The following is a 26,869-nucleotide window of genomic DNA, read 5'->3' as shown; positions in this document are numbered from 1 at the left end:
AATTCCAGTAATCAGCATCAGAGTAATGACAGTCACTCAGTCAGCTTCCCCTTTGCCAGACCAAAAATAACCATTCAGCTAAATTCTTCCCAAAAATGTTTATTTCGGCTAAAGTGAGTGCAGTTAGGTTGAAGACACGTCTCTTACAGTTTGAAAATGTACACCTCTATACATAACATTGTTTCAGCATCCCTCTCTCTATACAGTCAGAGATAGCACTAGATATATTATAGGTCCTAGGGAATATATCTTCAAAATAACCAAAATAATCTCCTCCCTTTCTTGTTAGGCACAGCAGCAAAAGAATGAATTTTATCGGATGCTGCCTGTCAATTACAGCCTTTGTGCTGTTTACAGCATGCTTGTAATGCACTAGAGAAAAAATACCAATTTCTCTAACAATCATGGAAACTTCTGCTGATTACAGGGACTAATAATCAATATTTCATATTTATTTGAGCCAGATACAAAGTTTCATCCACCTAAAAAGCATATCATCATCAAAATCACAGTAAATTTTCCAGATGTTAAGTCAATACACTCCTAGTTAACCAACTTGGAAATGCCAAGTGGTAGCCACAACATTATACAGTGTACTTACAGCACAGAGAGCCTGAAATGCAGAGGTAGTATGAGGCTTGTTCTGCGCAGTCCTTCCAAGGCACCCCATCACCAGGACACCAAGGATGTTGCTGGGAGCAAGGACTATACAGCAATATTTGCCTTGACAGTTGGTAAAGAGTGATCCATCCGCATCTTCTAGCAGAATAAAGACATTACCTATAAGAAATTTGAACAATAATAATATAGGACCACTAAAAACATGTATTTCACACCACTATAGCCGCTCATGTCCGATCCCAATCCTGCCAGTCTTCGAGAACAGGAGAACCACACTTAACACCTCAGTTTCATCCCAATCAGCATAAACCAGCATTTTTCCCAGAGATTGGAAAGGGCACTGCTGCCAAGGTTGAGGGCAGGAGAATAACATGGAGTTCACAGATATAAAATAACTGTTTCATAAGCTGTGAAAAAATTCATCTGAGCGAGTCTACTGGAACAAGAATGTTAACCAAAAGGAGCAGATGAAAACGATTTTTCTGCCCATGGTCACTCAGCATGAGAGAATGGAAGGAAATGACGGTGAGTCATCTCAACATGGGATGGAGCAAAATCTGAAGGAGTACTGGATACAAAACCCAAGAGATAAAGGCCAGGGCAAGCTACTTTAAAATACAGTAGGAGACTAAATATTTTCATTTGTTACCATTCCTATTCTAAAAATGGAGAACACAGCCATGCAATTTTAATGCAAATGAGTCAATATTGTAGCTGCTGTTGCATCTATATAACTGCATTTGCATAGGCACATATGTACGCATACACACATAGTATAAGCTGATTCATTATGTTTACACACAAACTATATAAGGTTTCTTTCAGACCTGAGACAGGGCTTGTGCTTCCAAAAGATATCTTTCTCCATTAGTTCATCTAATAAAAGACATTTCCTCTCTGATCCTTATAGTGTTACACACACTACTTACATTCTAGTAGTATTTACATACATACAACACATGCTTATTCGCCCCTCTTTTTTTTTCTTTTTTTAAATTGTTTGACCTACCTCAATGGACTGAAAATAATTACACACTACCAACTAATAAAAATAAAGTACCCACACTTAAAACAAAAATAAGGAGTAAGGTATTCTTCTTACTAATACACATGGCTTCCTAAGCTGTACTTTTTAAAATATATATATATATATATATATATATGTATCTCTCTAAAAACAAAAGGGTACTATCTATGTTTTGTATATAAGCAAAGGATAAAACCTTCACACCACAAGTCTTTACAGCCCCATAATTTACACTTTGGTGTCATAAACCAGCAATAAAATATTTTAGAGATAGCCATAAAACTGTGATCCAAGTTCAATCTTTTCAAAAGCTATGCTTCAACTCAGCTGTTAGGGTCTGAGCAGGATTATTTATATTTGATCAGTGGCAAAGTTCACGTGTGGTCCAAACTTTTCCAAAGTTCACCTGTTTTCTGATGCAGCCTCCCAGCTCAGGCTCACCCCTGTGTCTAGAAGGAGCTGGACATTTTGCTGCGAATGCTGTCATCTAAAGAGGCTTGCATCAATGAACCCAAAATGCTTCATCTGAAATACATGAAAATTTGGGGCAAGGCAAAGAAAGGCAGCGGTCTCACTGAACTTTCATGTGGATTTCTGATGGGCTGTGATGAATGTGGATTTTGGGGGCTGGTCTTGTATCAGAGTTTGCCCAAGCTCTCTGGATTTCATCGCTTCCAGAACCTGCACCTCTGGGGCATTCAAGCATTACACCAACTAAACCCAAAATTTCCCCAACATATCTGAAACATGGTAACCTGTGAAGCCTCAGAGCCCTACCCCTGAACAGATCCAGCAAATCTGAGAGTGGAAACTGGAGACAGACCCCTGGGATCTGACTCCTGCCTTACCATTTGTGCTGCCAGAGGCCACTATCCCCAGGCCCAGAGGTCTCCAGGGCAGCTGGTGCCAGCCCCATGGGGACAGGTGACATCCTGGCGCCACAGGGGGGGCTGCTCTGCCTGCCTTGCAGGCTGTGACCAAATTCCAGCTACTTCTAGGCAGTCTCTGTACAGGGAATGTGTTTGTTTTGGCTATGTGGTTTTAAGTTTCAGGTCCAAATAATAAATTAAAAACAAAATATCACTCCAGCCCAATTCAGACTGAAAACAAAAGCTGAAAAAGTACAAGCAAGGTGTCATACACACCAGAAAACTTATTTCAACTTGTTCTCTAACAGAACAAAGTAAGAGGAAGAAAGAAACAGTCCACATTCACAACATGCTTCACCAATTAATCACTTACAACAAATTTCATTTAAAAATTATTTGGGGCTTGAGTCTACGCTCACTGCAATCAGATGGAGCTTTGCACTATATCAGTGGGAATATAAGACGACCAGATGTTGTAGAAGACGAAGCAGTGAGCAATGACAATTCAATATACTACTCAAGAAAATGCCAAGTTCAGATCTCATAGTAAGGTGTTTAGACCCAGTCCACAATCAGCATAGTAGTTACATTTATAAATAACTCGCAATCAGTGAGAGAATAGCTTTGATTCTGCTGTTAACCCACTGAACTGGAGCAAAGACATTTTCCTAATAAATACTGTAATGATTTAGCAGCAGGGTATTACAATAAGTAAGTGGATGCTATACACCAGAAAATAAGTGTGGGAAAGCGGCACACATCGTTACATAAAGTACTAAGGCAAAAACTTGAATTTTGGTTCTCCTAGTACTTGCTTCTTTACTTGACCACAAGAACCAGGCTACAAAATACCACCTTGTACAGTGAGAAATATTACAGTCAGGAAGTGTGTAACTCAATTACTCTTATTGCTTCTTTCTACAAAGAATAAATTCCTTTTACCAAATATTTTTTTAACTTCATTTCCAGAAAAATAGGCTTGTGCAATTTCTTTTAATTCACTTATTCATTTTAAGGTTACAAAAATGTAAACAGTCTGCTAGAATTTCTTTGACTAGACAACCATCAGTGATGACCAGGAAACGGATTTTAGAAGGCTTTCCTGCATGCTTCACAGTAATGTGGTTTGGTTTTGGTTTTCAGTTGTAGTTTATACTCAGCTTGGAAATCAGCAAAGTCAGTATTTCAGGATATTCAAGATTCCTGGAAACCTCTAAGAACTGTAACATGTCAGGCCCTGATTTGGGAATGCGCTTACCTGTTTAACCTCAAGCACAAGACCTCACATCTTTATTACACAAAACTTTAATCAAGCCTTTAACTTTGAACATGTATTGAAGTGCTTTGCTGAATCAGGAAGGATCTGGACCTTTTTAAAGAGCGGCATCGTTAATTGACTGCAAAGATGTTATATCCTGCAACTAGGCTCCTAATGAGCCATGCCTGCTGGCAAGCAGCTCTGGTAGCGCACAGCAGCCAGCTGGTCTTGTGCAGCAGGGCACGTGGACCACTGCATTACTCACAGGGTAACACCCGCTCCCCCCCCCCCCCAATACTGCAATACAGGTTGCTGCTTGCTCTGAATGTACTGGTTCCTGTGCACACCTGGCCACTAGGCATAATAAATTTTTAAAAAGCTCTCTGTTTTAGAGTCATCTATAAACTAATACTGAAGTGATTTACTTAAATGATAAGTTTTATGGTGGAAGAATATACAAGGCAATAAAATGTCTTTTACAGCTGGTTAAGCACTGAAACAAAGCTGAGACGTTTGATAACTGCAGAGGGGTTGGTGGTGAGGATATTCTAATGCAGTGAGCATTCACATAATAAAAGGAGATAAAATATTCAGACATCATGATTGTTTTCTTCATGTTGTTTCATCTTTCGAAGCTACATGGAATTGCAGCCATCTCTTGCCTCAGACTTTCTGCAGAAGCCGATACCAAGAACTGCGGTTTGGGTACAAACTGAACAAAGAAAAGTTTTGAAAAGTGTAGATCTGTTTAAGGCCGAGTAAGTAAATAATTGATCAAAGCCACGTCCTTAGTGGAAGAGGAATGCTACGATTAGGAAATACGTTTCTAAAGCAGTCGCCTTACTCTCTTCAGTAACCTAACTTTGAAAAGTTGAAGAGATCACACTGAGCTATGATGCAGGCATGTGCAAATCATTTGACTTCAAAGAAGTTAAACCCACTACAGCAGCTCTGAATTAGTCCTAAGTGTTCAGTTACCCATTTTGTGCATGTAAATATTACTGTGCAACATTACAGGTATTATTCTGAGAAGCTGAACTGTCTACTTAAGAAGACTGCTTCATGGTGTCAGTAAAGACTTTGATGTTGTTTGTCAAGGGAACATCTGCTATTTCTAGGCTGTGATTGAGCAAAATTATTCTCATCATAGACTGCTGTATTACAATGCCTTAAAGTAAAAGAATCTCAAAATAACGCAGCTCCTTTAGGTTTCTCCAGTTTAAAACCAAGCTTCTCACACTCCTCTCCTTGAATAAAAAGCAAAATCAGAGGAATTTAAGCAAACCTCCATATGATTTTAACTGTAGCAAAATCAATTTAACACCATTATTCCTACTCCTTCTTCCCAAAACTCTTCATACAACTTTCTCAGGTCAGATTTTTACTGCGTGCACTCTCTGTGCTCTCTCTCCATACATGGCACTCTGCTTTTATACAATATCAAACAACATGGGCCCCCCCACTTTCAGCTGGAACTTCTATATAGTGTTGTCATACAAATGTAAGAAAACATTTTAGCAATTTAAGCTGGCTATTGTTTCTTCTGCTCCAGCTAACATTCCTGCTTACTTTGGATGGGTAATTGGTCTATAGTCTCTGGTCACAAATTCTTACACGACTTAGATAAAATGCAAAGCATAGTTTAAAAAAAAAAAAAGTTTGGGCATGTAGTGTGTGAAAATACTTTTCCAAACTGTTCTGAAAACGATGGGTCAAATTCTGGAGTCACTATTACTAATAATTTTTAACATACCTCTGACGCATAAGGTAAGCTTCAACCCTTTCAGCTGTAGTTAGTCAGACTTCAGCACAAACTGTACAATTTTGATATGCTTTGTGTTACCTTAATTGTGACATCTTGAATAAGGTCATTGCTGTTTAGAATAATTTATTTTGTGTTTGAAAAGTACTCGTAGAAATTCACAACTAATGGAACACATCGGATTACTATCATATTTGACATGATTTTCTTTTGTCCTTTTTGAGGATGGAGTTGCTTTGGATATGTTGGCAGAATCTCTTAAGTAACACGTGACAAGGTGGCACATGTTCTCTTAGTGTCACTTTAAAGTGTAAATCAAATTTCTTGTTGTTCTTGATGATTTTCAGCAGTCTTTTACACTACAGAAGAACAGTGTAGCTTTCTGGGTCTTCAACCATCTCCAGTGTCCTGTAAATGACATCTGAAGGATGGAAAGAGTGTCAGCTCTTCTATCACCACAATATTTGGATTCCTACTCACATATTCAAACAAATTTTGAGAGACTGAATTTAAACCAAGCCTGAGTACTTGTGGTTTCCTTAGCCCACAACCAACTTCCCAGACTTTCAGTTTGCGAAAGTCATCGGAACATTAATAATTCTTCTCCCTTGAACCACAGATACTCCTTTCCCATTTATTCGTCTTCCTGTAAACACATTTTTTGCATCAACACAAAGCAGTTGCATCCTACACATCTAATCAGCATGACCACAGTACTTCAAACCTGCCTTTAATCAAAACTATAGTGTCCAAACTATTCCTATATGCAGCTACCACAAGTATGTACCCACAGGAGCTTCTTTGCCTTTTTAAGTTACAGTGGGGAAGTCTGCATTTTTCACACATCCCTTTCTACTTAGCAATGAATAATTTATCTCTATAAATTTAACCTTCAAAGATACCTAATACCTAAGACTTAGAAACAATGGACACAGACGAGGCATGGGGGAAGTAGCTCATTCTGGCATGACTGTTTACATCATGTCCCCATTTAAACATCATCCCCAGGTTTAACATGCTCCCCTTCTTCCTCTGCCCAGGAGGATCCAAATCTGGGGTAGCATGTCTGATTCCAGCACATTTAAAAGCATCTGCTCTTTTTTGTGTTTGCTTGTTTTAGGCTACAGATAAATTCTTCCCACCTTGATGCTTTCCCTGTCCTTCTCTACTTACCTCACCTCCTTTCTTGCAGGTCATTTTTCCCCTCACGAAGACTCCAGTGGGTTTTATGCACAGGGCTGCAGACATATGTTGATTTAAACACAGAAGTACTTGGGGGTGGAGGGAGTGTCACAAAAAGATGATTGTAAAGATACCAGTATTTCAAGCAAGGATTTTTTTGTGTCTTTTTTTCCCCCCCCTACAGTGGACCCTGTAAAACAAGTGTCCCCTTTCTCCCTCACCCAGCCTGTTCCTGTGCTGCTCTCGTTTTTGACATTACTGCAAGTCTCATGACTCGAAGACACAGTTCCCAAAGAGAAATGCTCAAGTGAGAATGTCATGACCAGTTGACCACAAATGCTACCATTATTCATCGTTAGGCTGAATTATTCCTGCCCACCATGCATCACATCATTATGCAAAGGCATGAGCTAAGAATATGGGGAAAGACTGGCAAAAGGCCTCTTTAAGAAGCATGCCAAATTTCACCTATTCATTTCATGAACAAAGCATGTCTATCGAGGTAATCTTTATATATTCCAAGTACTTTAATGCTAAAAGGATTCCAGGTGTTTATTTCTGAACTTCAATGCACACACCTCCCTGACTTATATTTTCAAAAGAGGGGACCAGATATTATAACAACAACAACATGAAAAAAGAGATTCAGCTCTGTTTTTTCCATAGCTTCATTCACCACTGCGGTCATTTCTCTTGGCAGTGACATTTTAAAAGCTGCAAGAAAAGACCAGAAACAAGGTTGACTTTCAGATTATTTTTTTTTTTTAAACTTGAATGTTGTCAGCCTCATGTTTAGAGGGAATATTTAATCTTTGTCAGTCCATTTCTTTTTTCTAGGACCTATACAAGGAAGTAAGTTTATAATTCAGAAAAAAATATACAGTGACAAAATACATGAAGGTTTTTACCTCCCTCAAGGGAAGACTTCTTTTCAGATAGAGAGGAGACTAATCAAAGAGAAAACAATAGCAACTCATTTTCAGGGCACCACCACATGAAGACCCAGTTAACAATCACACACGTACGTGACAATAAGCCACACGCAGCTTGAATATGCTGGAGCTGGACCCACACAGTATTGCAGCTCAGTGATTTCATGGCGATGATCTCACCCTGCTCCCTGGGATCATGTAGGGAGAGAAGATAATTGTGGTTGGCTTTGGCACACACGCGCGATTGAGAATCTTGCAGGACTGTCATCACCCTAGTATTACCAGTACTGACACAACTGAGGGCAAGCAGAGGAGACATGAAGGGGTACAGCAAGGTGCAAAGAGGCCACAGCTTGAGACGTGTCTGTGCTGCACCCATATGAGCAGCATCAGACGATGCTGAGATAAAGGAGTTACACGTACCTGGTTTCTCACAGAAGTACAGCATTTGAAGCGACACCACCAAGGATCCCAGTTGTGAGCACGCCCACGAGCACCTTGTACCTGACTTCAAACTGACCAAGTGCAAAGCCTCCTGAAAACATCAGTTTGCTTTGCTGAGGAACAGCACAGGCAGCACAAGCTTCGCTTCTCCCGTTTCTACCTTCACAGCCTGTGTTCTTGACATGTTCTCCGTGGGAAGAGGCATGGAGCAGGGTCACTGCAGGGAAACATGCAGTGGGGAGGCAGCGGCAGCCACAGTGCAGCTCCCCAGCAAGCTTGGGGCTTCACCTTGCGCTGGCACTCAATTTCCTCTCAGCAAGTTGTTAAACAACCAGCCCCTCTTAGAGGCCAAGTCTAAGTGTGTTATTGCACATTTATGCAAGGCGGGTCCCAGATTTGAAAGTATTTATATTTAATAAAGGTATCTTAAATTTACAACACTTTGAGATTAAGTGCATACAGTTCCAGATAAATACCAACTCCCAAAGAAATGGCTTAATGCTTAAAATATTTTGACACTATGGCATGCTGCCCACAGGCCCCACAGGTTGCTTGGAAAGCAGGAAGAGGAGAAACAAATGTGTAGCAAAGATTTTGCTAATATGTCCATCTTACCTACCAGCTAGTTTGGTTTGATTCAGCAACCTCGGGAAAGAGATAGCGGGAGGTACAGAGAGGGAGTAGTACCTTTAAAGCTGCACTGATTTGGTGCATTATCCACGGTTTGTACGGTGCTCAGGTTTCTAGCCCTTTAGCCACGCTAACCTTTTGCTAGTTAAACTCAGCAATGTCCACGACAAAGACACCAGTCCTCTTTACAGCAGCTGTAAATGTGATTTGCCTCCTCCATCTGAAAGCAGCATTCAGGGGGCCGGGGGGCTCTCCCGGCTGCGCTGTGTCCTCAGCACACACAGAGAGCTTGGGGTGGGGGGGCCATCAGAAAGCAGTAGCTGCTCTCCCTAACCTGGGCACGGAAGTAATGAACAATTGTGCACATCGTGAAGGCAGGCTGCCTACACAACATGTCTGGAAATTAATGTTTTAGGGTAGCGAAAGGCCACACTGTTATGAGGTTGTCTAAAGGCCACCCGCAGGTCTAATAAATAAGGGACTTAGGGAGAGATGGAAGAAGCTGCTTATGCTAAAGGAAAGGAAAAATGTGTTTTGGAGGTAAAAAAAAAAAACACAACAACAAACCAAAACTCTTCCATCCCATTTTCCTTTTGCCCTCCTGGTTCTGCTGCAAATAAAAAGCCTTACATTCGGTAATTCTGCTATAAGATTCCTAGCAGGAAAGGAAGGACAAGTATAGGGGAATTCCATTTACCCCAAAGGTTGGATTTTATTTCATTTCTCTTGAGCGTGATTTTTTTTTTTCCTAAGGCTTTGAATTTTTTTTTTTTAATAAATGTTGCAGGAAAAACTACAGAAATCATGTCCACGTTTATTCCCTATGTCAAAGCTCTCCATCCCTGTGCTTCACGCCCTGCTCCTTCAGTGCACACCTCGCTCACACAGAGTTCCTCCATATTGCCCTACTGAGACCCAGGGTGAGGGAATAAGAAATGATCCAAGCACCTCCCACTAATATTGCAGCAATTATTCATTTCCACTGTCATTCTGAGATCAAAAAAGCAAAATTATCAAACTACAGCAAAACAGTAATATTTGAGAGAAGGGCAAAATGGTTGATTTTTCACACTTTATTGGCCATTTTCACTCCCTGTGTGATCTGTTTCTTCTCCCCCTCTCCTGCAAGCTACCATCCCTCTTCTCACTACCTCGCTCTTAGAAGAGCTTGCAAAAGACCCGAGGGCAGCACAGGGCAGATGCCAGCGCGCGACCTCTATCCTTCCGTAGCCAGGCACAATGTGTGAATGAGGTTTGGTGCTGGTTTCCATGGCAATGCTACCACACAGTAAATGCACGCCTTGCACGGGGGTTTTTTCGCATAGGGTTTTTTTCACAGAGGTACACGAAACAATAGAGCCAAGCTTAGGACATATAGCTAAGCTTAAGGCACATAAGGAGTTACCGCTGCCATGTAAAGGCAGAGCATTTCTCTTAATGTTTTCCCATGACTACCTCTTTTTTCTCCCTGCAGCAATCTGTCCTTCTAAGCAAGCATTGAAGAGCACCAGTTTCAACAGCTCATACATATATGTGGGTGTACAGAGTATAATTGTACATACATGCAGACAAGAGAGACCACGCCATGTATATTTCCAGTGACCCTTCTTTACCCTCTTATGTGTGAGAGAGTTTCTTAAGGGCTTTCCTCAGAACCACAAAGCTGGAGCTTTAATTCCTGACCTATTTCCAAAGCTCAGCGAAAGCCAGCACAGATGTATATTCACCACAGAAACATCCTGTGATTTTGTAAAGCAATTTAAAAAAAAAAAAATCTGAACTTGCAAGGCTAAGCACTCTGAAAGCTCTTAGATCAAAAAAGTAATTAGGAAAAAAAATAGTTATCGTTTGTTTTAATGTTTTCCTTTTTAAAAGAAAGTGATTTTCATTAGATGAAAGCACTTAATGGTTTGAACAAAAATCTAAGGGTTTCAAACCTCCAGCATGGGTGTAACATCTGATAGCTAATCATTTTGTAAGCTCATGGAAGGGCAGAAAACCCACATTGCACAGGACATCCCTCAGCTCCACCACCTTCCTGCCGCACTCCTGCCGAGAGCTAACCACGCTCCTCAAACAAGCAAGAAGGCACAGCTGCTCTCAATGGGGCTTGAGACATCCCTTGGAGACAAGCACAGGTTTCTAAATTTAGGGCATGCAGTATTTTGTGCAAAAGCTTGCAATCCTGTACACTGCACAGCAAGTTGCCATTCTTCAAGTCCCATTTTTGGGCTGGCCATTGCAGACTCCCGCAGGATCAGGTAAAGAATTGATACAACATTCTCTCGAGTCATAAAAAAATTTACCTGTCTTGCCAATATTGGCCTGTAAAGACCCTTTGCCAGAGCTAAATATCTTACTCAACCCGGCAACTACCAAACATACTTTTCAGGGCTTTTTATCATTTTCATATAACTGCCTTCCACAAATGCCAGACGTCAAAGACTAATGTTGCCTGATGAGCCATAATTGACACAATGACAACCAAGTATCTTATATCATCATGTAATCTTTTTTTAAGTAGTGTGGCAACCTTTCCAGCTATCCACACTTCCTTTAAACATTTCACTTTAAACAGGATGAAATGAACTTTAAAATTGGCAGTTTAGTATAATGAAGCATTTGCAAGAGCTGTGATGTCTTTTTCTCATTTTGCTCCTAATCGGCACTTATAATTTGCACTTAATTCAGATTATCAATGTACCACTGCTATAAAGGGGAGAAAATCGCATCGTTTGATTGTAAAAGAAAAGATTAAAAATACTGCTCAAAACGTAGCAGGTAAAATAGGAATGCACAAAATACAATAATGAGTAAACTTTCACACCTGGGGTGAGAAAGTGGATGTGAACGTATGGAAAGTTTCAAAAAAACCTTCCTCTCTTCCTTTCACATACTGTATGGAAGAGCACGCCAAACCCCAAAGAAACATTCCCACTTTGGGGGGAGGGCGGGGAGTAAACCACATGCTTTCCATAAGTAGCGCTCTCCTCCCTTAAATAAACCTTGCGCACTCAGCCTGTGACTATGTTACAGTTTAAATATTTTGCTAACCTTATGCTATATTCTCAGGAAAGCAAAACACAATACTGAAAAACATCTGCCCCCAAACAAGTTGTATGCGGGTGTGCTTAAAAGGCGGCTTTTCATCTGTTCAGAAAAAGGGGTGTCCTCACTAGGAATGCAGCCCGATTCATCCTAGGTCATCTGGAATGGCTCTGCTCAAAGGTCCTGCTATTTATCCACAGCTAAGAAACTGCCTGGCTACACTGCCTTTATAATGAAGCTAGCTTCCCCCTGCACAAGGGAAAGAGAGAATAGCATCAAAAGAAACAGTCTTACTGGCGTTTTTAAATGAGAAATCATCTGAGCAAGCCACTGTCTGAGGAAAGAGCAGAAGATTTCTTTGGACAGATTATACTATTTAATTAATTAAGGCACATACCAGAAAAAATTTGAGTGCAAAGACACGACTCAGCTGAAACGACAGGCTGGTCCAGAGCCCCTCACCAGACTCGGTTTGGTCGCATCTGGGAAAACATGGGCATCGTGAAAGGCTGTGTTCAGTCTGCTACAGAAAAAGCGGACATCTCCCATTTAACTTTGCATCGCCTCATGATACCCTCAGCCACAGAGTGCAGCAAAGACCAAAGGATGTCGATAAGAAATCAGCCCCCACCCAGCCCTCCTCTAACTCTGACCCCCAAAAGTAAGTGAGTTAGCACTTCGCATGTATGGACAGGCCACACTGGAGCCTATATAGCAAATATAGATATCTCTGTCTATCTATCTATCTATCTCCTCCTCCATCCCCTAATCAACAAAACATCAGCCATGCTTTTAAAAAAACCTGGACAATGGGGAGATTATGAGGGCAGCTACACAGAGCCTTACCATTCAGTATATGAATTCTGGGTTGCAAAAAGCAGAGTGTGAGCAATGCAGTGTGAAAAGGCAGAAGCAGAGATAATCAGATAGGTCACCAAAAAAAAAGAAAAAAAAAAAAAAAGGAAAAACACCCCCACTTCTGAATGACTAAACTAAAGTAGTGGAAATTGTCATCTGCTGATCTGTCTGTATCACACTCACAGCTATCAACAATCAAGCTTGCTTAAAAACTGTGGTGTTTAAAATCATTCTCTCAGCTCCTTATTTGCATTGGAAGAGGGTTCAGCCATATAATACACATAGATCGTACCTTCAGTATTTTCTTCCCCCAAAAATGGCTAGAAAGTTAGTAGCAAAAAAATAAAAGCCGAGTCATAGTTGATCGTATTATAACAGAAATGTAGCTTGAAATTTAAAAATAAATAAATCCCCACCCACAAAAAAACCCCAAAACCAACAAAAAAAACAAAAAAAAACCCAAAAAAACACCCAACAACAACAACAACAACAAAAAAAACCACCACACACACCACACAAGTAAAGCCCCCTGCAAATACTGCTGGCAAATTATCATTTACAAGTTGGCCATCCTGGTGTAAGTTTGGGGGGGGTGGAAATTGCCGGTAAGTCAAGTAGTGACATTCTGATGTCAGCTGTGCCTTTGGACACGCATAAAGGCAGAAAAAGGCTTTTATCATAGCTTTGTCTACAATCACGTTCAACCATTACAATAACTATATTGACCTAAGAACACTAGGAAGAAATGTTCGAAATGTCAAGGTAACTGTTAAAAGTGCAGAGTGCAGAAACAAAACCGCACTGCACGCCCAGTGATCTGACTCTCCCTGGCCTATCTGAGATTTCTAAAATCCAGCAGCCTGCCTGGGCTCCCACCAGATTTGTCTTCATTGGTTACACAGAACAACAACAATTTTCACTTTGCTTTACTAATGTTTCAAGTAGGGTCACAAATTATGTCATTCCTCCCTGCCTTCTTCACCAATATCCCCAAAAAAGAGGAGAAGGACATTTAAAACATCATCTAATAAAATAGCTATTTGGAGACCAGGAATGTGTTGACTTTGCTAGAGATGACTGTGATCTGAGCTCATTCTTTGCATTTCAAGCCAGAGGTCTACACTGGTACTTGCCGTGGCTGCACAAATCTTGCCCAGAAGAAAAGCATTCCTGGGTTCCTCATTCAAAGGCTGTGACTGCCGCTTGTGAAATGACCTGAGTCTTCCTTTAAAAAAATAAAATCAATGTTTCAGTGTGCTCTTGATGCATGCTGCTAAGGCAGACCCAACAACAGACCCAGAAGGGCACACTGCAAGTCAAATTCTTCCTACATTTTAATTACAGTTTACACAAAATGAAAGGCAGGTTAATAAGCTCAGTTCATAAAAAATTAATAAGAAATAGCATTTTTGTACAGAAGATCAGGGGATTTAGCCTTCAGAGGGCTGATCAGAAAAATATATTACATGCAAAAGTCACCTATAGTCCTCCGCTGGGAAAGAGGAGGGAGCAAAAGGGGCAGGGGATGGGGAAAGGAACAAGGGATTTTATTTAATAAAAACTTTTCCAAGAGAAGCGTTTCTCATTAAGCTGGTCCCTCTATACCAGAGCAGCAGATTCAAAAGCTTTTCTCCCATGTGATGTTTTTCAAGACCATTGAACGCACCAACTCTGCAGACGCAGGAAGCAGAAGAAAACTATTTCAAGCAGCAAAGCTGGAAAGGCAGACAATAGTTGCCACCTCCAGATAGTGAGAAAGGGCATTTTCCAGAGGGACCCGTGGCCACCCATATTTAATGCAGATAAGTGAGAACATGCTCTGCTCTGGCCAATACAAGACCCACTACGGCAGCTGTTCGTTCAAAGCACTGGGTGGCCCTTCACTTCAGCCGCCCTGAATGATTTTAAATGGAAAACATGAGCACAGAGATCTGGGTGGTGTTCTGATGTGCGGTGGCCTGAAAAGGAGGGGGAGGTGGGGTTGTCCCCTGCCAAACACTGAGTCACAGCCCTGCGCCAGGGAATCCCATGCAAAGCACCCTACACTTAGATGCAGAGCTGAGCGAGGCCGCGCATCAAGGAAACGCCACCCTGAACCTCCCGGTAACACCACCAAAATTACCCAAGCATAACATATGCTTTAGCTAGACCTTTCTTACATCATGTTTTGGCTATCTCATATAGGACACTAGTGTTTTCAGTAAGCAGAGAGCATGAGAAAGGTCCTGCATGCCAGGGCTTGCTCTACGCCCTCTTTCTCACCCTGTCTTCATAGCTCCATGTCCAGAGTTACACCTCACAGCTCCCCACCTGTCCCTTGGAGGTGGCTGTGGCTCTAATTCCTCATACAAAATTTACTTCTGAATGTGCAGTGGGGAGTATTAACACATTATTTGGCCTATGATTAAAAAGGGATTACCCCCCCCCAATGGGGTGAAAGGGAAATTATAAAGTTGCATCCAGAAGAATATAATTTCCAAGTTAGACACCTTCAATTTTAAAAAAAACCTACAAGGTTCTAATTTATTAATGAATAGTTGCTGTCTTTGTAATTTTGCCGTAGTTACTCCATTACTGTCTGACACTTCCTATTGTCACTGCTTGAATTTTTAAATACTTCCGCATGACTAGTGCTAATCTGCACATTTCATGGAGGGCTGGTAATAAAAGGAGAGAGATGCATGGGTGTATAAGAATGATTATAGCTAAACATGTGCTCTTAAAGCCCACTCTTAACATCTCTCAATTTCTAGCATTTCTCCCTCCTAACACCCAGCTTCTGAAAGGAAAACAAAAATGGAAAGAAAGATTCCCCCCCCCCCCCCCCCCCCCTTTATTTTGGACTTGAGCTGGATTTATTCCTGCTCAAGAGAGAGAAAGAGAGCTCCTTCTCAAAGCAAAAGGACAGGGTGCAAAGATGCAGGAATCTTGTGTGAAACAAACATTGGCAAGCCAACAGCAAGCTTCGTATCTTGACTTCCTTTCAGAAAATCTTGTAGAACTGGTACAACAAGCTATTGTGAACAGCTGCTTTGAGGATATAACCTCCCAATAAACAACCTCTGATTTACACACAGGACTACATAGGCCTAGAGAGTCTTGTATTTGTTTACTCCCAAGGATTTCAACACCTCTTTTACCCTGATTCTCTGTAACATAGATTTTCAGCAAATAACCGCAAAGACCTTATGCGTTTGAAAGCACTGTTAAAGGACCTTTTTTCATTCATATTTTCTTAAAATCCTACTATCCACCTCTTGAAAGAACAGCCAAAGGACTCCTCTGTAGCATTATACGTTTCACTGGCACAGAAGCCAAGCGTACCGACTGTACACACAACCTCCAGCCGCCTTACTCCCCGGCAGAACCATCTACCACACTTCCATGCAGATCAGATGTCCTCACAGCCTTTGCTGGAAGCGAGCGGGTACACCCGTCCCGTGCAGCACTCACGCTGGGGGTGTTGCTGACTTCTAACCACAGCAAACAAACTGAGCTGAACTTCTTCTGCATAGCTCGAAGCTACACCGCAGTGCACTGATTGCTGCTGGAAGCAAAAATAGCCCTGAAAACATTAGGAGAAGGCAAAGGCTTCACATGAATAGCTTGGCCACCATTTTCAAAAGTGGACTACAACACTGTTATCACTGAAAACAGTGAGCTGCAACAGTCTCTCAGGTCAGTACTGACACTAAATAACACATGTTCAGCCCTGGGTATTTATTTACAAGGTCTTACATTTTGTTGAGATTCTGCCTGTTGTTTCAGAGCACGATGCAACTCTTCACTACGGTTCCCATGTTTGTCCAGGAAGCATCCGCATACCTTCATGCTGCTCCTTTGGGCAGGGGACCCTATCCCATCACTTCTTTGCATCCCCTGTTTTGCTTCTGTCCTCCCTCCAGGTTGCACAAGATTCCCTCCTCCTCCCGACCGCAGCAGTACTGCTCCCCAGCCATCATGAACGAGCTCCCTTTCCCCTCCCTGGGAACAGCACTGACTCTCCACTTCCCCCACAGCCAGCCGCATCAGATCTGTTTCCTAACCCAGCTTAGGTCTTAAGTGCTTATTACTGGCCTGTGTAATTCCACATGCACACTACCTTAAGAATAGCTTAAATGCATAAATGGGAGCAGGAAGAGGGAGACACAAGAGTCTTCCCTTCTTTTCTTAAAATGCTGTGAAATTTACACTTCCACTGTAAAGATCATCATGGTAAAGAGGGATAAATGACCCTGACTGCTGCTTAAAAACATTCATTTTGTGCAGGCAATAGGTGTTTTTCACCACCTCATTCCAATAGCAATTTCTCCATGCTGTGCGTGCACGGTGGACATCTATCTGCCTACAGATAGGGCTTGTTTACATCATGCCACCAGCACCTTGTGGTTTTACTAGTGGGAACGACATACGGCCAAGATTTCCTCATGGCCCAGCTACTACTGACCTCTAACTCTGGCACTGTGATTTACAGCAGCTCATCTGTCCCAGTAACAGCAGTGCCTGCCTCAGTGCTTGACAGAAAGCTGTTGCTCCCATGCTACCAGTTCCTTAGATGCAAGGCCCCAGCAGCCCCAGTTATCACCATGAACAAAGCATTCTTGCTGTTAGAAACCATGTTTCTAGCTGAACTTGTCACTTCTTCCACTGCCAGCCAAAAATGCAGCAGAATCAACACAGTTCATTGCACCGGGCACCAGCAAGCGGAGTAGGTATGTAGCCAGCTCAGCCAGACTCACAGCTGGGTAACCACATTATACGGGATGTCTGAGGTCAGTCATTTGTAGCTAACAGTTATCAAATAAAGTTGAAACTTTTATCTCATCAGCCATGGCCACTCATCAGAGATTCCTTAACACCCAACAGCATTCACCTGGGAAGCTCATGATCCCTTCAAGGATTTGCAAGTAGTTCTTGCACTTGGGTGGAGAAATATCCTGCTTTATCGTGGTCCCCCATATTAAGGTAAACGGGGCTCAGCTTGCTTTGTGTTTCTCTCTGTCTTAGCAAATAAAGAGGACCTGCATTATAGTAGCTCTGCTTTAAACAGCATGCAAAGAGGCAGTAGCAAACGTCACTCCTAATCAGTCAAAGGCACACCAAGAGAGCTGGCTGATGTCTGAAAGTGCTGACAGACTTGCATGGCACAACTGCTTCAAAGAGAATGGCTAACGCAGCTGGCTGAAAGACACTGCTTAGTTGTTTGCATAATAATTTAAGAACAATCCTGAGGTGAAAACAGTTCATAAGAAATAAAGAGGATAGGTTTTCTATGGCTTCCACGACTCCCAACTCATAGTCCATCCACTTGGCATCTAGCCCTTACTTCCAGAAAGAGTAAGTAGCATTTCTAAATGCTACTCCTACAACTAAAAGTGCTGCACATAAGCCAGAGCTGTCCAATTTCAATGCAACTGGCATATACACTGGCAATTTAACAGCAGCCCTAAAGCTATATCTAGCTTGCATATGCACACCTATTTACATGAATTGTTACAAAAAAGAAATTCAAACCATCATGAGAGCTGATTGTTCTCGTGATTTCCCTTCAACATTAATGAAACGCCTGTGAGCAAACAACGTTCTCCTCACCTTGAAATGACAAGGAAAGTGAATATGCAGGCCAAGCTTTGAGGGCTATACATAGCTTTTAAGGTTCAATCTGGACCTCCTAAAGCAAAGTTTTCTAAACTCACAGGCCCTCAGATCTCATCTACTGAGCTCTTTCAAACACAGGGCAAAGTCTAAAATTTACTACTCCTCTCACTACAAAGAAAGAAATACACCCAATCCTCCAGGCAATGCTTTGAAAATGTATTCCTTCATGCCTTTATATTTAAATGACATTTGTCAAAAAACTTACAATGATTGCATTTAAGACCTTTTCATTCCCTTTAGGTAACTAGATCACACTACTGGTGATATCTTTACTCTGCCCTAGGAATCCCTAGGTAAACTGTCAGAAAGTACAGAAAACCCTGAAAGTCATGGGGTAACATTATTTGTCCAGGGACGAAACAAGAGATCTTCTGATTGTGCCCCTTGTGCAGGTTCAGCTACCAATGTGAATCAGTTTTCTGAATGCAGGGATTGATCATAAAACTGCTTGCACTGGCACAATGTCATAGCATAATATAAAACATTAACGGCTTACTTTCTAAACCCCTCTGTCCTCCTTTTATTCCTCTCCTCAAGGAAATAGTTACAGATAAAGTTTTTCCAGAGAAGATACCTAATTGCCTACTGGAGCATCAGATCAAACAGGTATTTGCATGCTTTATGTCTACAAAGTTACTTCTGGGCACAAAATAAGAGCTAGACCAAAGCCAGATTAACCAGTTTTTGACAGCCAAATATACACCAACCAACCTTATTGTCTGTTTTGCATGTGAAATTTAGTGTTGATTGCAGATTTTGAAAAATAAAACAAAATGGTCCAGTCATGACAGAACTATGTCTTTATCAGGTTAAACATAATTTGAAACATATCTGCTCATTCAATTCATGCAACATATTAGGATGCCAGGTTCGCTATGCTGTCTACCAGAGTAAGAGCACATGCACAAGGTAGAGGAGCGTGTGAATTCACAGGCCAGCAGGTACTCTTGGGAATTGCCTAGGTACGCACTTCTGGTGCATGGGAACTGCCTCACACTACTTCACATTAACCATAGGTCAAAAGCATGTACTGAGGCAGTAACCAATGTTATGAATTTACAATTAACTCAGCCCACAGTAATTTGTTTGTATACCCACGGCCACAGTTATGGGTACCAGAGCTGGGCTGGCTCCTTACCTTCTGTTATTTTAACATTCATTTCCTTCTACCTGTTTATATTTGTCCTGTGGGGTGAAAAGGTATTGTGCAGCTGTAGGTAAACTTTGTCACATTTGCCTTCTTATATTTTGACAGTGCAACAACATAGAATAATCCTATGTAACAAACACCACCGTTGCACTAACCGCACAGAGGTCTGCCAGCATCCTTACCCTCATGGAAGGCTACAATGAGCAACAGTAAAAGCACATCGCCCTTGCTTGATGAGGTTGCTCCCTGAAGTTTAAGCCAACAATAAATAAACCTGTAATACTGACAGCTGGGATTGCTATACAAACTCTGTGAAGTGACACTTATATACATCTCAGCAAGTTTGGGGATGTGTAATCTCTAAGCTCAGTTTTAAGCTAGTAACACCTTCCCGAACTCAAAGATTAATCTCTATTCTACATTTCTTCATTTGATTCAACTTTTTGAAATATCAGTGTTCATAAGATTGCCTATTAGTCTATATATAAGCAACAGAAACATTCTTCTTACCCCAAATGACAGAGGTAGTCAGCCTACAGCATACTTTATTTTATCAGAACTTTTAAATTCAATTTTTGCCCTTTCCTTTATTCCTTCATGCACCTTTTCCATAATCCCTGTTTACTTTCTACTTTGTCTTCACTTTCTACTCTTTTTTTTTTTCCTTCCATGGTATTTTTGTTCTTCTTTCAGAAACTTTTGCTCTGTTTCCATCTCCCACACCTGTATTAGTGTCTCTTTCTTACCAAGCAGGGCTGAGCAGTCAAGATGGAGTTAAGATTTAGAACTAACATTGTCCAAATGGGTTTCGGATAAAGAAAAATAATTTTTCCATCACTAATAGCAACATTGTATAGAATACATGCACAATTAGGGAATTTTGTTGGAGAAAAAAAAAAGTTGGTTTCCTTTGTGTAAAAGCCAACCTTATGTGAGACTATGCTTTTAAGTGAATATTGAGATGTTAAACATAATACAATTTCAAAAAGATTTCATAAAAAACTAGCTGTTCTTAATCACGTGTGTTACTTTTTTTTAGCTGTATAATGCTTAGCATTTTTCCTCCTCGCTTCATTTACTAGAAAAGGTAAGGTGTTACGTCCCCTAGTACCAGTTTGCGCTTGTATGCAATTTAAGATGCAAGTTTATATTTCAACTTCCTGATCCACTGCCAGCAATATTTCTTCCTAGGGCTGTTAAAGCAAGATGCTGGATCTCCAGCGTGTTCCACGTGAAATACCATTATTTATAAAAATGCTTAATGTTTTTGACAAATCAAGGGGTTTGAGCAAGCACAGATCTAAAAACGCAAAACTAGAAATCTGTCAAAGGGTGGCCTGCTGCATGAATAGCAAACTAAACTGATCAATAACTGCGTCTGGATTCCCAGTATCCTCTGCATCAGAAATATACAGAAATGTAAAAATGTTGACTTCATCTACAAATTTGGATACAAAAATATTTTAATTAGGTACTCAAATATGGAGTAGGATGGTTGTTGGCAGACAAGCTTTTTAGAGTTTGTTTGGAAGTTTTATACTGTCTTAGTAATTTGGGGGAAATGCGTGGGAAAATCATGATTTTAAAAGACTGTGCTCTTGCAGATGCCAAATGCACTCTTGGAGCTACGGAGAACCATCTGGTCAACTGGGTTTCATGTTGTCATGATGTGCTGTGATATTATTAGACTGCTTAGCTTGATGCATCAGAAGGATACAGACCTGAGGTAGATCTAAATGTGCCCCACGTACACATACTTTTGATGTCCAACTAACTATGTAATGCTTTGGGTTAAAAGCTTAAGGATTAATGTCACAAAGAGTGAAGCCAAAGCAAAATTATCCCAGTCCAACTATTTCTGAAGCAACAAAGCTAGATTTGGAACTGATCTTCAGATTTTTTTTTCCCCACCCAAAAAAGAATAAAAACCCCTTAACAAAACTTTGCTCAAATGCATTTGTCTGCTTCCACTGAAATTCCTCCATCTCTCTCTTATACACACAAAGCTTATGTAAACCCATCTTCTCAAAACACAAGCTCAACATTAGCTATCAGAGTATTGCTCCCAGATGTAAGAAAAATTTTTTACAGTAAGAACAATCATTCACTGGCACAACCTCCCCAGGGACATGGTAGAGTCGCCATTGCTGGAGGTTTTCAAGATGCAAGTGGACAGGGCACTAGGTAATCTTATCTAGGCTCCCTTTCCCATGAAAGGCTGGACCAGATGATCTTTCAAGCCTTCCAACCTGGGCTGTTCTATGGTTCTATGATTCTGTATGAGGGCAGTGTAAATAGAAGATCTTAATTGCAAAACAGATCTAAATCGGAAAAATTTAAATAAAATAATTGGTAAATAAGATTTGCTTCAGAAGAAGGAAGGCCGTTGCACTTACCTAAATAGCACTCTATTCCATACATATATATATTTGGGGGACTGCCGTTTAGTACTTCGACATTTTAGTGGGATTCATTCTTAAGTATTTATACCATTTATTTTGGGGCTATTTTAACCTCAGTTAAAACTTGTGACATCAGCCTTTCTTCACTGACTCAGGATTTTAAGTTTGGACTTCAGAAATAACAGCTACAACTAATACCTAAAGTAGCCAGTAAAAGCACCCCTCACTGTGTTTTGTGTTTTAGAAGTCACCAGAAAACAGAAGAACAGTATCTATGTAGAAAGACTTGAAAACATACTTCAAAGAACTATTTTGCAGAAACACAAGGTTTTTTCCACAATATTTACTATGGTGCAACAGGCAAAAGAGGATTAAATATTTGAAGAATAACATGTTTTTAAGCTGCAAGAAGTAAGTCACTTATAACATGCCTACCTCCAAGGAAAATTCTACTATACAAGATGGTCATTGCTGACTACTGCTGCTGTACTATTTCCAAACGTTCACCTCCCAAAGGTAAGCAACAAAAATAGTACAACATGGTGGCAGGCATGTTTTGAAGCTAACTTTGTATTTTCACCTCCTTTTCCTCTACTCACCTTGTTTTAACCCAAAGTTAAATTTTCCCAGAAGAAAATTGGTTCTTGCCTAGAAAACGTATTGTAAAAAGCTTTAAAAAGGGTATGTGAGTCCATGACCATGAGCCAAATCAGAAGGAGAAAGAACAGAAAGCATCTCACAATCCCAACTAATGTCAACGTGCTCCTGAACCAATGCCAAGGTTATGACACGTCAGAAAACATACGTAAAGTTCTTTTGATATTTAAAAAACCAGTTTGTACCAAACGCGCTGAAAACAACAGTTATTTTATTTTTCTCATGTTACTACTTGTCTACATCATTGTCACGTCATTGTGTCATTTTGATATATGAGAAGTATAATAAGTTTAAATGAAGAGTTCTGTTTCTTGCAGACAAGACAATGATTTTCTTAGAAAGAATTTATTCCAGGGAAGATGCTAGGATATTGACTTCAGTTCTGCAGTTCCTCATCTGCCCCTTTCACTTTGCCCCACTTGAGGGGAGAGGAGCGTGTGGGGAAAAGAGAAAACGTTTGTCTTTGAACAACTCAGTGAGGGTGGGGGCAAAACTACCAAAGATAAAATAAAGTAGAAACAACATAGAATTTAAAAATTATTACTGCAAATAAGTAGAGGGCAACATTAAGAGGTCAGCAGCTAAAACCAGCTGACATGCTAATTAATGTCAGGCTTAAGGTTACCAGGGCAACCACAGCTCCCCTAACTTTTGTTCTTTTAATATATTTATCTTTGCACTGAAAATTCTTTTCTTTTTAGTAGCTTGAAAACTTAAGCATCTCTATAGGTACAGAGAGCGCACCTTGGAGCACAGAAGGCTTGTTTGGGAATCCTTTATGTTCAGCATGGAGTTGTCAGACTCACTACATATGCTTCTCGTGGGTTTACAATGTTAAAATGTTTTAAAAGCTAGAACTCTGTATCTTTCTTTCTAACATTCATCGCATACTTCTAGTCATTTGAAAGTCCCTAGAAACTTGCTCTCTCAAGAATTGTCCCATTTCAGGACCCAAACATCTGACAGAAGGGCACATGCTTCCATCCGTACGGTCACCCTTGAAATCAATGAGCAGCACAAAGCTTTCTCCCTGCGGAGGTTAAGGAAACCAAGCGGGTTTGTTAAGACCAAGCCTGGGAACATAAAACAGGTCTTTTGCATGACTGCACGACACACAACTGAAAGGTTTTTGTGCTGACCTTTGGTCTCGGTCACAAAACATTACTGATAATCCTCATTTTGGTTAATATTTTTTTGTTTGGGTTTTGCTTTTAGGTTTGGCCTGCTGCTTATTTAAATAATTCTCAGATATTCATGCTTTTGTACTCACCAGTGCCTATTTGTTTGGTGAGGAAGAATTATTGCACTAAATCTCAAAGAAGATACAATCTTTAGAGTTATCTTAGGATGAAAAATTAATTGAATAGACGAGCAGAGCAACTGCTATGCTCCTTGGGTGATTTACAAAATAACCTGCAGAAATGCAGAAAAGCATGTTACAGCAGGGATCAACAAAACACGTTGGGGAGATGGAAAGAAGGGGGACGGAGAGAAGGGGGAGCATGTGCATAGTGGTCTCTTTCACTAGGATTTCCCAAAAGCAGCTTGGGGAAGGCCCAGTTTGGGGAGCTGAAGCTGGCACGCGCTGATGAGGAATGATCCAGTGGAAAAAAGTTATGCTAATCGTAAGGCTGTGAAATATGTACTGCCCAGCTGGAAGCAGAAATTAGAGCACTGCTGTTACTGATTTAAGTGCAAAGAGAAAAAAACCTAGGTATGATTCTGAAAATTTATTGAGATTTTGACATCATGTAATCACATGAAGAACTAATATTTGCTAACACTGGTAGTCTTAAATTTCATCTTTTAAATAAGTTACCCCAGTAGTATCTTAGGTCTCTACCAATAATTACAGACACATTTCAGACTTTTTCAAAGGCCATTTTAAGGAAATATTAAGATTTTTTTCTATTGTTCTTTTGCAGAGTCATACTATAGTTAGGACAATGATCTGAATATCATCACAACTTCACATTCAAACAAACCTGAACCAAAGATTTTGTACACAAGAACATATGAATTAAAAAGACTTATTTCAAAAACATAAAAGGAAAAATATTGACAGCTTTCCTACAGCATCAGAAACACACTTGCACCAATACTTTCCAAGAACACCGTAATGGCTAACAATGCAACTGCCAGCTACAAATCATAAACATATTAACTCAGTCATAAAAGTATGACCTCAAAGTACATGCTACATATGTAGTTTCTTTAAATTAGCTGACATTAAGGATAGATTCCAGGGCTGAGGAAACTAATCTAGCTTTAAAGAGTTGCAACGCTGCACCAGAAGCTGTTTTGATTCTTACCACCGGGATGCTAGATAAGTTTTAATCTCATCATCAATTATGAAAGATTCTTATGACAACCTTGATTTTACAAAATTGGGTTATCTTCCAGCCTGTGGACATTTTCCTATTGCATTCTGGGTTAATCCACGTGTACTGCTCACTTCTGTCAGAATGACAAAAGACAATTGATTTTGTTTCATGGTGTATTCTTATCAATGCTCTCCTCTGCTCTTAGCCAATCTTTGACTGATAGGGTGTTAGAGGAAAGGTCCATTAATTGATTTGTAAATAATTACAGCTAAGTCTTCACTTTTGACTAGCTATCAATAAAGGCCTATCCTTTTTTCACTGGCAAATGCTTTCAAATCAGCTTCAGTGTCCAACTTTCAGCCACAAAATTCATTAAAATCATTAGGTACTTTTAGAGTAGCACCCACTGGTGATGGCAGAGGTAAGAGTGTGTCAGCATTTCACTTATACCACTTATGAGGATGGATTAGAGAGAAGCAAAAAAAACATGCCTGGAAAAAACCCAAAGGCAAATCAATCATTTCTTAAAGTGGGATTTAATTTTCAGACCTGGTGGAATTTCATCAGGTGTACAGAGGAAAAAAGCACATGCAGTACTTGGTACATGTGTTCCTACACATGCAAAGCCTATGGGTTCATTACCTGTGTGCATGTATGTACACGGGTAGTCTGTCCACCCATGTTCCCAGCAGTTTTTGAACCTGTTGACTAAATTCAGACACATTTGACAGAGGACTGAGAGTCTCAAAGCTAGTAAGTTCCTACAGATTTTGTGAAAATATGCAGCTGGGTACATGCAAAAGAGACCTGTTTAGTGCCCTGGATGGAGCAGAAGGCTGCAGAATGAGCTCCGCAGCATTAGGCACTTGAGAATTACACCCATATGGGGGGGAAAAAGAGATAGCCAAGGAGGCTAGAAAGCAGACGTACACACACCCTGTTTTGTAGGTCCCCAAGAGAGGGGAAAAAGTAGCAGTCAGAACTCATGTGTCAATCGGCACCTGTTCTCAGAAAGCCAGGTTTCATTGGTTTTAATGGTTCTGGGTTTAAGGTTCCCATCTTCTCCTTAGCATCTCATGCAGAACAGAAAACCCTGCACACAAATTTGAGTTTTCAGAATAAAGTACAAAATCAAGTCTGAAAAGTAGCTATAATACTTAGGCAACCCTTTCATAGGCTGTTAATATGTTGAAGCTATAATAAGAACATATTGAAGTTGTCACACACAAATACCATTAATCCAAGCAACTGCATCATGTTTTGAGACTGCATTTTAAGCAGCCAGCACAATGCAAGGCAAGTTATATTTAATTCCTTGTACATAATGCCAACAAATGAGGTATAGAGTCATATCAGAGATATGCCTGTTCAGCATTATAAAACAATTGACCAGAAAGCCGCCTTTATTGCTGTTTTCCAGTGATAGCCACCTGCTTCCCATTAACAAGCACTCAAGCTTTCCACCTAGTTCAACAGAAAAAGGTACTACTACAACAACTATGCAACAGTATTGTATTATGTTTGGTTTTAATATCTGCTCCATTTATCAATCCATGCTTTATACCTGACAAATATCTATGAGCCTTTCAATTCCCCCTGCGTTCACTACCAAGTTCCCCGAAAGAGTTTAAGCTGCAACACACCTAACTAAAAAGGTGTACGTCAGCATACCAGCAGGTCCATGCACAAAACACAGAGATAGCAAAGGTTTGTGGGTTACAGTCTCTCTCCTGTGACATTTCCCATTAAATGCCCAGCCAGCATAAGTTGAGCACCCACATGTTGAGCCATTTCAGTTAAATCCCTGATTGCTCACAAAGTAAAGGTATGAGTCACTGTCACAGCACATTCACCCTATGCCTTTTAAATAGGAATTTGTTAAGAAAAGAGGCAAAAATCCCCCTCATACTCATAGCAGAAAGAGTTTGAAAATTCAAGGATTCCCAGTCTCGTGGATCCAGGGGAGGCCGTCATTGGGGACAGCAAAATTATGGCTTTATGTGAGAGAGACACTTCTCCAAGTTTCCCAAATGTAGCTGGGTCTCCT

The 26,869-nt window shown here is 40.6% G+C and overlaps 1 long non-coding RNA gene across 1 annotated transcript in view; it reads right to left on the bottom strand.

Annotated features, from left to right (window-relative positions):
- LOC148057518 (uncharacterized) overlaps positions 1–26,869 on the bottom strand; it is a 398,505-nt gene that overhangs the window by 190,662 nt on the left and 180,974 nt on the right. Inside the window, exon 8 of the long non-coding RNA XR_015706361.1 lies at positions 602–780. This is a non-coding gene — a long non-coding RNA (uncharacterized LOC148057518). The remainder of the gene's footprint in view (positions 1–601; positions 781–26,869) is intronic.

This window comes from Nipponia nippon, unplaced genomic scaffold (assembly GCF_047370975.1).
Source record: "Nipponia nippon isolate SJK-2023a ecotype South Korea unplaced genomic scaffold, ASM4737097v1 scaffold_1, whole genome shotgun sequence".
NCBI classification, from domain to species: Eukaryota; Metazoa; Chordata; class Aves; order Pelecaniformes; family Threskiornithidae; genus Nipponia; species Nipponia nippon.
Note: the sequence above shows the minus strand (reverse complement) of the source record. Positions and strands in the feature narration are given on the sequence as shown.